This window comes from Nerophis lumbriciformis, linkage group LG16 (genome assembly GCF_033978685.3).
Source record: "Nerophis lumbriciformis linkage group LG16, RoL_Nlum_v2.1, whole genome shotgun sequence".
Taxonomy (NCBI): domain Eukaryota; kingdom Metazoa; phylum Chordata; class Actinopteri; order Syngnathiformes; family Syngnathidae; genus Nerophis; species Nerophis lumbriciformis.
The window spans coordinates 20,787,514-20,799,888 of record NC_084563.2 but is presented as its reverse complement, the minus strand read 5'-3'; the positions used below and the strand labels follow the sequence as shown (position 1 = coordinate 20,799,888).

At 38.9% G+C, this 12,375-nt stretch overlaps 1 protein-coding gene across 1 annotated transcript in view; it reads left to right on the top strand.

Moving 5' to 3' along the window:
* The first annotated feature begins 449 nt into the window (after positions 1–449).
* xpnpep2 (X-prolyl aminopeptidase (aminopeptidase P) 2, membrane-bound) overlaps positions 450–12,375 on the top strand; it is a 54,963-nt gene continuing 43,037 nt past the window's right edge. Inside the window, exon 1 of the mRNA XM_061976773.1 lies at positions 450–467. The gene's annotated coding sequence lies outside the window, so the exon portion shown is untranslated. The remainder of the gene's footprint in view (positions 468–12,375) is intronic.

Sequence of the window (12,375 nt, the reverse complement as noted above, 5' to 3'; positions counted from 1 at the left end):
AGAAGAGTTGAAGCTGTAATAGCTGCAAAAGGTGGACTGACATCATATTGAACCCTATGGGTTAGGAATGGGATGGCACTTCAAGTTCATATGTGAGTCAAGGCAGGTAGCCAAATACTTTTGGCAATATAGTGTATATTGAATATTGTATCGAACGCATTTTATATTGATATCAACTATGTGTTTATTGCGATACATATTGGTATCCTTTTATCACCCAGCCCTTGATTGGGGGGAAAAGAAGATGAGAAATGTGTTGCCATTTGTGCAAGATAACACACGAATACACACTCTGTGTTTGCTCACACCACCACTAAGCTGCGTTTCTTCTTTCATCCCGACAGGAAACAAACACACAGATAACTTTGAAAAACGGCGGATTAGTTGTCTGACACAACCGCTCACTCCTGTTATCAGGCCTCCAGTCACCGTCACCTACCATGCTCTTCACTGATACCTCAAGCTGGGTGAGTCTCTCAGCTGTTTGGAATTTGGCAGAAGAAAACACACACACACACACACACAAACACACGGGGAGGCCGCAAAGCCGCATGGTGAATGTCCAGAACACTGCGGTGCTGGAACAAGAGTGTCTCTTCACAGCCAGAAGTCACACTGTGCACATCACTGGCTGGCGGCCAAACAATGCACCAACATGACCACCTGCTGCAATGACCACCAACATTTCTCAAGTTTACTTACTTTCTGCATTGTTTCAAAAAAGCACCTTAAAAAAACATGTTCCGGCTCAAATTGGTGTCAGAAGTGCGATACTTAGGGGCCTGATCTACTAAAATGCTTGTGTGTACAAAGACATTTGCAAACTACGGTTGTACGGTATACCGGTAATAATAAAGTACCGAACAATGACCACTCTTAATTGTGGTGGTCTTCTCCCTGTGTGATTGGTGTCAGAGCTTGGTCCGCAGTATGTCGGACTCGTTTCCAGTGAGGGTTGGACTCCGACAGGGCTGGCCTTTGTCACCTGTTCTGTTCATAACATTTTATGGACAGACTCTCTTGGCGCAGTCGGGGCCTGAATGGGATCCGGTTTGGTGGCTGCAAGATAACCGTAGCAGAACCTCCAGGTTCTGTAACAGCTTCTTCCCTCAGGCCGTAAGACTCTTGAACGCATCATAATTTATGCCCTCAATAACCCCCAAAAATGGATTAACTCGCTGGAATATAAAGACAATATAACATACATCCATAAACCTGGATGCATATGCAAAAGTGCAATATAATTATCTGTACAGTAATATATTTATTTATATCTGCACCTTATTGATTTTGTTATCCTGCACTACCATGAGCTAATGCAACGAAATGTCGTTCTTATCTGTACTGTAAAGTTCAAATTTGAATGACAATAAAAAGGAAGTCTAAGTCTAAGTTTATAAGGTCTCTGCTTTCATCAGGTGATGTGGGCCTGCTGGCTCCGTCTGGTCAGGATCTTCAGCTCTCTCAGGCGAGTGTGAAGCAACTGGGACAAAAATCAGTGCCTCCAAGTCCGAATCCATGGTTCTCGCACTGAAAAGGGTGGAGTGCCCTCTCTGGGTTGGGGAGGAGATCTTTCCCCAAGTTGAGGAGTTTAAGTACCTCAGAGTTTTGTTCACGAGTGACGGAAGAGTGGAACTTGAGATCGATGTGGCATCTGCAGTGATGACAAAAAACATTCATGAAGTTTGGTTCTTTTATGAATTTATGGCCAAACAGCTACATTTTTGTTTCATCTGACCACAGAACTTTCCTCCAGAAGGTCTTATCTTTGTCCATGTGATGTCAGATGAAACAAAAATTTAGCTGTTTGGCCAAAATACCCAGCAAAATGTTTGGAGGAGAAAAGGTGAGGCCTTTAATCCCAGAAACACCATACCTACCGTCAAGCACGGTGGTGGTAGTATTATGCTCTGGGCCTGTTTTGCTGCCAATGAAACTGGTGCTTTACAGAAATGGGACAATGAAAAACAAGGACAACCTAAAATCATCAGCCCGGAGGTTGGGTCTTGGACGCAGTTGGGTGTTCCAACAGGACAATGACCCAAAACCAGTGTTGGGACTAACGCGTTACAAAGTAACGCGTTACTGTAACGCCGTTAGTTTCGGCGGTAACTAGTAATCTAACGCGTTATTTTTTTATATTCAGTAACTCCGTTACCGTTACTACATGATGCGTTACTGCGTTATTTTACGTTACTTTTTATGTAGTATAAAGTGTGTTTTATCGGAGGGCTGCTGTGTCGTTCTGATTCTTCTTGTGTCACAAGCCGGAGAAGAGAGAGAGACATGCGCTCTGTGTGGGTGTGTCTGAGTGTGAGTGTGGGGAGCGAGGGGGGGGCGTGTCTGATCATGGCGGAGCCAGAAGTCGAGTTTGCTAACATGGAGATATTTTCACTACTTTTCTTTTGTCGAGCACAAAGAAAATAACATTTTAGTTAAATGTAAATTGTGCTTTGGATCAAAGATGCCATCTACTGCCCAAAACAGCAATTCAAATCTGCTGAAACAAGCTACATAGCAACATGCTTCGACGAAGCTAGTAAAGAGAGACAGAGACTCTGATGCCACTTCACCTCCACCACCACCATTCACCGTTGAAGGTACACACACTCTGTCAATCAATGTTCCCTTTAATTGTTGATGTGTGTGAGCAAATGCAAAAAGTCCCTGAGCATTGAGTGGAGTCCATGTGAGCAACTTTAGACGTGCACACTGTGGCTACACCAGCAGCACACCTGTCCCAAACCTGACTAAATAACAACTTACATCTCCATCCATCCATCCATTTCCTACCACTTGTCCCTTTCGGGGTCGCTGGAGCCTATCTCAGCTGCATTCGGGCGGAAGGCAGGGTACACCCTGGACAAGTCCCCACCTCATCACAGGGCCAACACAGATAGACAGACAACATTCTCTTATTATTATAATCAAATGACAGCAGTCATTTCCATTTCTAATATAAGTGTTTAGGCCCACTTACAATGACAATAGCAACAAATATTGTTTTTCATGAACTGTGTACTTGTATTGTTTGTCTGGGCGGAGGTCCTGCTTTGGAAATAATTTGTACCCCTTTCAGACATTGCATTTAGTTCCCATTAAAACATTCACATGTTGCACAATGAGATGTAAGCAGGGGATCATGTGTACATTCCTGCAACTTCCTGTTTGTAAAAAATATATTTTTATTAGTATTTATTTAATATACTAACAGCATTTCATGATTAATATTTATAAATTAAGATTCCTAATAAATGACACTAGAATAAGCACACATTTGATTGGTAAATCATAGTGTAACGACCTGGAATCAATCAATCAATCAATCAATCTTTATTTATATAGCCCTAAATCACAAGTGTCTCAAAGGGCTAGTGGGCCAGGCCAATCTTTCCCTATCTCTAAACTAAAACTGGGGAAATGTGTAGTGTTCTGGGTTTCAGACATGATTTTGTATAAGAATTACTTGAGGAAGAAAACACTTTATGTGTGGTGTTGGAGTTGTCCGACTTTTTGTGTGGCTGTAAACGCATCACTGGCTAAGTGCCATATGTGCAAGTGTTGGCGCACGTGAGAGAGCGAGCGGCTGCTGTTGATATAACAAAGTTGCTTTTGGTCTGGTTTGTACTGCAGAAAATGACCAGTTTTGCTAGATATAATTTTTTTTACTAATGTTTTGGTGATGTGTTTATGGCCGACAGTAAAGAGTTTTGCTCAGTAAAGTGATGGATGGAATTCATGTCCTCAAAGCGTCTCGACAGACGTTACAATATTTGAACAATGATGACGAAAATGGTTTTCTCTGTCGTGTCCGTGTCGTGTCGAAAATTGTTATGCGCTTATTTTTTTATTTGATTTTGTGCATGGCATAGATTTGCCGTGCGCAGAGGACGCTTGAGCAGTGCGCAATTGCACATGCGCACTCCTTAGAGGGAACGTTGCTGTCAATTCTCTTATATACTCTTTCATTCTAGACTTCTAGAGTGTTTGATTATCACATCACTCTAAATGTATAGACTATAAAGTTCACAAACATAAAGAGGGATGCTAGTGGGCCAGGCCAATCTTTCCTTATCTCTAAACTAAAACTGGGGAAATGTGTAGTGTTCTGGGTTTCAGACATGATTTTGTATAAGAATTACTTGAGGAAGAAAATGCCTGGTTAGACTTTGTGTATGTAGTGTGTGCCTTTCTTGCTTTACAGCTATGCTGTTATTATGCTGTTTGTTACTTATGTATGTTATGTTGCAGCTATTTAAAATAGTTTTGTCAATTTGTTCTGGCCAGAAACAAATTGGCCTTTGTAACATATCTTTGTCTTTGTGTGTTGTATGTAGACCACATGGCTTAGCAGAGTTGAGTGATGCAAATGCATGTCAAGTTGATCAACACATTGTATTATTCTCCAGTGCAATAACACTACTGAAATGAAGGCTAAAAGGGCATTAATTGGAGCTTTAAAAAAAGGGGGGGAAAAGAAGTAACTAAATAGTTACTTTTCACAGTAACGCATTACTTTTTGGTGTAAGTAACTGAGTTAATAACTGAGTTACTTTTGAAATGAAGTAACTAGTAACTGTAACTAGTTACTGCTTTTCAGTAACTAACCCAACACTGCCGTCAAAAGTGGTAAAGGAATGGGTAAATCAGGCTCGAATGAAGGTTTTAGAATGGCCTTCCAAAGTCCTGACTTAAACGTGTTGACAATGCTGAAGAAACAAGTCCATGTCAGAAAACTAACAAATTTAGCTGAACTGCTACAATTCTGTCAAGAGGAATGGTCAAAAATTCAACCGGAAGCTTGTGGATGGCTACCAAAAGTGCCTTATTGCAGTGAAACTTGCCAAGGGACATGTAAGCAAATATTAACATTGCTGTATGTATACTTTTGACCCAGCAGATTTGCTCACATTTTCAGTAGACCCATAATAAATTCATAAAAGAACCAAACTTCATGAATGTTTTTTTGTGACCAACAAGTATGTGCTCCAATCAGTCTATCACAAAAAAATAACAGTTGTAGAAATTATTGGAAACTCAAGACAGCCATGACATTATGTTCTTTACAAGTGTATGTAAACGTTTGACCACGACTATATATATATATATATATATATATATATATATATATATATATATATATATATATATATATATATATATATATATATATATATATATATATATATATATCAGTTTGCTCAGTTTGCATTCATCCAACCCCGACGTCATCAAAAAGCGATACGTTTCATAATTATTCGCCATAATAGACAGTTACAAAATAAATGGTCGACAACGGAGCAGAAAACAGAAAAGGTTTTATCACAACTGTCCCAAAGATACGCTCTTCGAGCAGACGTCAAAGCGAAATATCACGTACAAATGCGAGAGCCAACATACTTGTCCTCTTCCTTCCTAATCTTCTACACGCAATAATTCGGTTCAGAAAATGTTGACTGTGATTGCACAAAATCCTTGAAATTTCCACAAATGCAGCTGTCAATGTAATGGTGTCATGGTGCAGCTGTCAATGTAAACCCTCCTGTCCAGTGTCCAGGGATCACCCAAAAAAGGTGCTTGTTTGGATGAAATGGATTAAGCATTCCTCTGAATCTGCTTTCAATCATTTTTACGACCAGGTTGGCACCGCATAGGATTAGACTGTTTTTGCAAAGAACCGTTGTTTGGATTTATCTGTTGTTGTTTTTAAAAATATCTTCATATTATTTTTGCTGTATCTCCGATATGAAAAAACATATTTAATTATGCATTTTCTTATGTTTGCATCATTCATTGAACAGAACACAGCGTGCTAAAAATGTTTCTGTTGTCTGCTTTGCAATTCAGAAAAGGTGTTACAGATTATAGATGGTCGGAACATCCTTTTTTGATATTGTAGCTTGTAAATTACTTAAGGGCTGATTAAATTCAATTCAATTGGTGCGTTTTGGTGTTTTGTAGTGTTTTTAATAACGTTCAGATTTGTCATGATTAACATTTCTCCTATACGGAAAAAAACTTCTTGAAGTATGCTTTTCGTTCAGTGCCAAAAAAAAAAAATAGAGGCACTGTAGGACTGCTTCTAAAATACCCATAAAAAGTGGTACATGTCGCCTGCTTGTTTGAAAACATAGCCACAGGTAGGTGTCATGCCCAATATGAGGGACATTTAGGACTGGCGACTGACTGTGTAGAGGTTTTATTAACCCAACAAACTAGATTTAATCAAGGAGATTACGACTAAGAGTTATGTGACGGATTGGTGTCAGAAGTGGTATGCCAAGAGGCCATTTGGACTGTGCCTAATATGAGGGATCCATAACGCTCTGAATTACGGACACGTGTGAGACAGTGTAAAGGTTTTATTAACCCAATGGATGAGATGTAATCGAGGATATTACGACTAAGAGTTATGTAACAGATTGGTGTCAGAAATGGGATGCAACAAGGCCATTTGCACTGTGCCCAATATGAGGGATCCATAACGCTCGGAATTACGGACACGTGTGAGACAGTGTAAAGGTTTTATTAACCCAATGGATAAGATGTAATTGAGGAGATTACGACTAAGAGTTATGTAACAGATTGGTGTCAGAAGTGGGATGCAACAAGGTCATTTGCACTGTGCCCAATATGAGGGACCCATAACGCTCTGAATTACGGACACGTGTGAGACAGTGTAAAGGTTTTATTAACCCAATGGATGAGATGTAATTGAGGAGATTACGACTAAGAGTTATGTAACAGATTGGTGTCAGAAGTGGGATGCAACAAGGCCATTTGCACTGTGCCCAATATGAGGGATCCATAACGCTCTGAATTAGGGACACGTGTGAGACAGTGTAAAGGTTGTATTAACCCAATGGACGAGATGTAATTGAGGAGATTACTACTAAGCGGTATGTGACAGATTGATGTCAGAAGTGGGATGCCACAAGGCCATTTGCACTGTGCCCAATATGAGGGATCCATAAAACTCTGAATTAGGGACACATGTGAGACAGTGTAAAGGTTTTATTAACCCAATGGCTGAGATGTAATTGAGGAGATTACTACTAAGAGTTATGTGACAAATTGGTGTCAGAAGTGGGATGCCACAAGGCCATTTGCACTGTGCCCAATATGAGGGATCCCTGACACTCTGAATATGGGACATTTGGGTTGAACAATGTAAAGTTGTTTTGAACTCCTGTAGATCGGGATTAAAATTGTGTATTACTCTAAGGCGGAGGTCAGCAACCCGCACCTCTCGAGCCTCAAGCGACTCTTTAGTGCTGCCTTAGTGGCTTGCTGGAGCATTTTTTTAAAAAGGATTTAAAATGGAAAATGATGGGGGTGAAAGTAATTTTTTTGTTTTAGTATGTTTGAAAGCCCACTGTTTAATATGTTTGTGTGTATGCTTCCCTGATGAGAGTATTTGGTGAGCATCGTTTTGTCCTACTAATTTCGGCGGTTCTTGAACTCACCATAGTGTGGACTGTGACGCAACAGTTTGTTTAGGTGTAAAATCTTCCACTCCTTCTTTGTCGCATTTTGTCCACCAAATGTTTTATACTGTGCGTGAATGCACAAAGGTGCGCTTTGTTGATGTTATTGACTTGTGTGAAGTGCTAATCAGGCATGTTTGGTCAGTGCATGACTGCAAGCTAATCAATGCTAACATGCTATTTAGGCTAGCTGTATGTACATATTGCATATTACGGCGTGGCGCAGTGGAAGAATGGCCGTGCGCGACCCGAGGGTCCCTGGTTCAATCCCCACCTAGTACCAACCTCGTCATGTCCGTTGTGTCCTGAGCAAGACACTTCATCCTTGCTCCTGATGGGTGCTGGTTAGCGCCTTGCATGGCAGCTCCCTCCATCAGTGTGTGAATGTGTGTGTGAATGGGTAAATGTGGAAGTAGTGTCAAAGCGCTTTGAGTACCTTGAAGGTAGAAAAGCGCTATACAAGTACAAGTACAACCCATAATCATTATGCCTCATTTGTAGCTATATTTGAGCTCATTTAATTTACTTTACTTATGTCCTCTTTGTATATACTTCATATTTACATGTCTCATAACACATTACCTGTATGTAATATTGGCTGCATTACAGATAGTTGTCTGTGTGCCATGTTGGTCAAGACCACAGCAAACATTACCCAGCTTGCCAAAGATGTTAATAAATCCATTAGAAGAAGACAGCTTGCCATTTCCTTTAACTTGGACACACACATCTATACCTTTGGCCATTAAAAGCCAGTAATTTCCAGGAGTTATCTCACCCTCTGAGTAGCCTCTGATTTACTAATGGTTTCTAATGTTGTAAAAATGTGGAGAATAAATATTAAATTTCAACATTTCTGTCAACAAAGATTTGCTTCAGCCTGCAACACATATTCATTTTGATAGTAGGCTATTATAACTAATATAGACACTTACACCATGTGTTGTCTTCAATATAACACTTATATAAGGCTTTTAAAGTCATTTTGATAGTAGGCTAATATAACTAATATAGACACTTACATCATGTGTTGCCTTCATTATAAGACTTATATAAAGCTTTTAATTTTTTGCGTCCCCAGACAGATTTGTTTTTTGTATTGTTGGTCCAATATGGCTCTTTCAACATTTTGGGTTGCCGATCCCTGCCCTAAGGTATTCTGGTGTCAGAAGTGGGATGTTTAGCAGAAAGGTCAATTGAGAAATGACCAGTTTCAAGGGTTCTTCGGAAGTGCTATTTCTTTACAAGGTTGTCCAACATAGCTTTTAGTTATTAAATATTGTGTGCCAACTTCTAAATGATCGTATAACCAAATATTTACTATTGCTATATAACATGCTCTACCAAAAAACATCATGTTTTATCGTAATTTTAAAGAAGTTGGGAGATGTTGGCATGCTATTTAACAGTAGTAAAAAACATGGAACATAAATCAGTGTGGTACTAAAGCACAGTGCACAATTTGTGTAAAACGATTGTTGCAGATATTTTCTTAATTGTGCTTTAATGAAAGCTTTGGGGTTAAAAAATATTATTTTAAGCAATTTAAACACTTTTCCCCCCTAAAGAATAAAATGTTTCTTCACTCAATACGTTGTGAATGCTGTCATAATCATTCCCATTCTCCAATGAAATTATTCATGAGGTTTTGTGGAAATAGCGTATGAAGGTCTTCTTCTGGACTAACTTTACAGCAAGTTTTTTTTTTTTTTTTTTACCAGCCGGAAAGTTGATTCAATTATTGAAGGCAGACTTTGAAGGATTGCAGACTCCAGCTGGTGTGTTCCCTGGAGGCCCTATGCTGTGTTTTACAGTAAAATGTGATACAGGCCGCATTAATCGTGCCGTTTGGAGCTCAGCCCAGTAAGCAATTTGTGTGAGTGTGTGAATGCATGCTGATACTCTTGCACATGCATCTGTTTTTGTGCGCAGTAGTGCGGAAGTTAGAGGCAAACATAATAGATTCTAATTCATTTTGCATTTAATAGAGAGCAGTTACCACAATTTGGATGTATTTGGTACTCTCCCTGTCCTTTCTCTGCATCGTGAGGTTGCACATTTTGCTAAAGGAACAGGATAGGTTGTATGAAAAAGCATGCTCATATTTTAAAATTGGCCCTGCATTATTCTGCCTAGCAACAAGTTTGATCAGTTTTAGTGTGCAGCAGCATACACATGAAGACAAATGTGTGTTTAGGCAACCAAAGAAAAAATGGATTTGCAACCAAAAAATATTTGCAAACACAAAAATGGTTTTGATGTATAAAACATTTTGGAAAAACTTTTTTTTTTTTTTTGGAAATATTTTTTGGTTACAAATCATTTCTTTGGTTATGACTCAACTTCAATTTTGTGCTGGGGTTGTGTGATGTTAGAATACTTGTTATTACAAAATAGATTTGTAACCAAATATAACTATTTGCAACCTTTTGTTTTTGTATTATTAATTTTTTGCTTTTAGAGAAAAACACATTTTCAGTTGCAAATATTTTTTTCGATTGCAATTCCATTTTTTGTTTGGTTGCATAAAAGGGCACAAAGTTCTTCGTATATGAGCTGAGCCGTGGTGTACCTTGCATCATGAGAAAAACAGATTCTGATGTGCTTTATTTATAATTAATACAGAGTAAATCAAATTAAATTTGTGTTTGGTTAACTTGTTTTAGAACCTCTATTACAATTGTCATCTTTATTGTGATTTGCTCAATGTTTTTTCTGTGGCCATGTTTATGCCTGCTCTCCCTGTCCTTGTTTTACTACATGTCGTCATGGCAACTGGGTAGGTTACATAAAGGTAATTTTTAGTAGTAAGTAAATTTTTTAATTTAATTTTGATGTGAATATTTTTTTCAACCCAAATTTTTAAAATTGCTGCGTTCAAAACTACCCAATTTTGGTAGTTTTCAACCCAGCTACTGTGCAACTAGACTAAACCGGGGGGTAGCAACTCAGCAGCTCTCGAGCCGCATGCGGCTCTTTAGTGCATTTTTAAAAAAGGATGGAAAATGGAAAAAGATGGGTGGGGGGGTTGTTTTAGTATGTTTTTTGTTTGAGGACAAACATGACACAAACCTTCCAATTTGTTAGAAAGCCCACAATTTAATATGTTTGTGTGTATGCTTCACTGATGAGAGTATTTGGTGAACATCGTTTTGTCCTACTAATTTCGGCGGTTCTTGAACTCACCATAGTGTGGACTGTGACGCAACAGTTTGTTTACATGTAAAATCTTCCACTCCTCTTTTGTCTCATTTTGTCCACCAAACGTTTTATGCTGTGCGTGAATGCACAAAGGTGCGCTTTGTTGATGTTATTGACTTGTTGGAGTGCTGATCAGGCATATTTGGTCAGTGCATGACTGCAAGCTAATCAATGCTAACATGCTAGTTAGGCTAGCTGTATGTACATATTGCATCATTATACCTTATTTGTAGGTATACTTGACCTCATTTAATATTGTTTACTTTCATCCTCTTTGCATATAATTTAGTTTTGCATGTCTCATGACACATTACCTGTCTGTAATATTGGCTGCATTTCGGATAGTTGTTTGTGTGCCATGTTGTTCCAGACCACAGCAAACATTACCTAGCTTGCCAAAGATTGTAATAAATATATTAAAAGAAGACAGCCTTAACTTGGACACACACATCTATACATTTGACCATTAAAAGCCAGTCATTTCCAGTCATTTCACCTTCTGAGTAGCCTCTGATTTACTAATGTTTTCTAATGTTGTAAAAATGTGTAGAATAAATATTACATTTCAATATTTTTGTCAACAAATATTTGCTTCAGCCTGCGACACAAAGTTATTTTAATAGTAGGCTATTATAGCTAATATAGACACTTATGTCATGTGTTGCCTTCATTATAACACTTATATACGGCTTTTCATTTTTGCGGCTCCAGACAGATTTGTTTTTTGTATTTTTGGTCCAATATGGCTCTTTCAACGTTTTGGGTTGCCGACCCCTGGACTAAACCAACGCTGGGTTAAACTGTCCGCATTCTTTCTTTTGCAGACCTGATACACTACACTGCATTTAGTCTATAATTATGTATTTTTGAACAATTGTAAGATCAATTTATGGGTGATTTTGGAACTGCTATCACAAATGTTCATCTCAAGAGTTATAGATTAATGTGAAGTCTATCCAGCATAGTCTTAAATAATCAAGACAATGAACAATTTAAATACCTTACTATCACGATTATCTGAGGGACTCACCCAAGGACATAGCTATTCCTCACTCATAGTTCCAACTTTTCCTTCTTCTTAAAGGTATATTTAACATTTTTTCTCCTTACAACTGATTTGATTGCAATCAAGTGTTCCAAACAAGCAAGTAATATATTTGTAGCAACGGAATAACAATACATCAATCTCTAAATTAATCAAAAACACAAAATGCCGCTGCGATGCACTCTGGGAAAAAGATTCACCCATCCATCCATCCATTTTCTACCGCTTGTCCCTTTTGGGGTCACGGGGGTGGGGGGTGGGGTGGGGGGTGGGGGGGGGGGGTGCTGGAGCCTATCTCAGCTGCATTCGGGCGGAAGGCGGCGTACACCCTGGACAAGTCGCCACCTCATCGCAGAAAAGACTCACCCAATGGAAGTCAAGCCTTTACCCATACAGGCGCACGTCGGTATTGCAACTTGTAGTTTTTTTAGCTGTCGGCCATCACCAGATGTGATGATTTTGCGACCTCTATATAAAACATAAAACACTGGATAATGACAACATATGAACATCACACCCCCTCTCCATCCACATATTTTACAATCAAGCGAAACGCAACAAAAATGCAACAAACAGCGAAGGGTAAAAAAATAAACCCACCTACAATCTGCTATATGTGATACATCACTAAGCTTTAAAACT